We start from the raw sequence: 1684 nt of genomic DNA, 5'->3' as shown, positions 1-1684 counted from the left end.
CCCTCTCATGGATTTTTCTGACTTTCTACCCCTCTCCCTTCCTCTCTGTAAAAAATCAATAAAATATATTTTGAAGAAAAAAAAAAAAGGTTCGCCATCACGATATAGAGATTGTCTCTGTTATCTTTGCCATCTTGACAATGTCAATCCACTCATCTGTTGAGTAGTTTGTACTTTACCCACAGGGTAAGAGAAGCCATAAATGGACCTGCACGTGAAAAAGAGCCCTGGCTGCTGTGGGGAGAATAAGACTACAGGGAGGCCAGTAGGAAGTAGGACACAGATCAGGAGGTGAGATGGTAGGTGTTTGGATCAAGGTGGTAGCAGGGGTGCTAGTGCACAGTGATCAAATTCAACAGATGTTTTCAAGACAGGACTTTGTGTGACCACATAACTGGTCATATACGGGCTGAGGAGGAGAAGTCAAGTGAGAGTGGAAGGGAGGGGGAGAGACAGAGAGCAACATCGATGTGAGACACATCAACTGGCTGCCTCCCCCACCAATGGACTCTGTCTTTAGGAAGAGAGCTAAGAAACCCGCCCAAAAGTTCACAGAGGGACAGGGAAGGACAGAGTTCATGGGGGCAGTTATGGGGAAAGAGCAGAGCTGTATTCAATAAAATGGTTAGAGCAATTCAAGATTTCCAATTTCACTCCTTCCACTCTCTTCAATACCTGCTATCCAGTGGAGGCTGTTCACTCTGAATCTCAACTCCAAATTTTTCTATACATTCATCCTATCCATCCATCTGTCCATCTATCCACCCATACCCCTCTGAGACCGTCTCTCAAGGAGATGCTATGTATTCTTACTCTCACACTTCACTATATCAGAGGATGACTAAGAGATGAGGTCCTTATTTTCTTAAATTCCCAAAGCTTCCTACATCCAGTCAAGTTAGTTCCTACTCATCTGAAGCTCCCATGTCTGTGTTCTATAATCTCCACTTCAGAATGCTGGTAAGAGAACTTTCTTCCAAGTAGAACCACCACCTTCAAAAGTGTTCATGGGTAAGAGGATTTAAGACCTACTGATGGCCTACTATGTGCTGGACATTTTGTGAGGTTTTAACATACATTATCTTCTATAATAATCACAACCCTATGAAATCAGTGCTGTTATCCCCATAAAAAAAAAAAGTGTTCATGGGGCCCTAGCTGGTTTGGCTCAGTGGACAAGCATTGGCCTGAGGACTGAAGGGTCCCAGGTTTGATTCCAGTCCAGGGTACATACCTTGGTTGCAGGCTCTTCCCCAGCCTGGGCCCTGGTTGGGGCTCATGCAGGAGGGAACCAATCAATGTATTCTCTCACATCAATGTTCCTCTCTGTCTCCCTCTCTCTTCCACTCTCTCTAAAAATCAGTGGAAAAATATCCTCGGGTGAGGATTAACAAAAAGAAAAAAAGAAATTCTACTTTCAGTCTGATGGGAAACCATTGCAGAGTTTTAGTAGGTATCTGTCTTCTTCCTTTCTTCTCTCTTATTACTTCTATTCCCTTATTTTTTGAGAATATCCTTCTTTTCTGCTGCTATTGTAGCTCTCTTGATAGCCCTTTGCCTAGTATGTTCTCTTCTAATAAAATTCACCTTTCAACTTCTGACTCTCTCAGGTACCAGCCAGGTGATTTGTAAACTAATCTGATAAACCAATATGAATTAGAGTATTCATAGTAATTGTGGCTGG

The 1684-nt window shown here is 42.8% G+C and overlaps 1 protein-coding gene across 1 annotated transcript in view; it reads right to left on the bottom strand.

Moving 5' to 3' along the window:
- FUNDC2 (FUN14 domain containing 2) overlaps positions 1-1684 on the bottom strand; it is a 15643-nt gene that overhangs the window by 1080 nt on the left and 12879 nt on the right.

Source organism: Myotis davidii, unplaced genomic scaffold (assembly GCF_000327345.1).
Source record: "Myotis davidii unplaced genomic scaffold, ASM32734v1 scaffold546, whole genome shotgun sequence".
Lineage (NCBI taxonomy): Eukaryota > Metazoa > Chordata > Mammalia > Chiroptera > Vespertilionidae > Myotis > Myotis davidii.
This window is presented reverse-complemented; position numbering and strand designations above follow the sequence as displayed.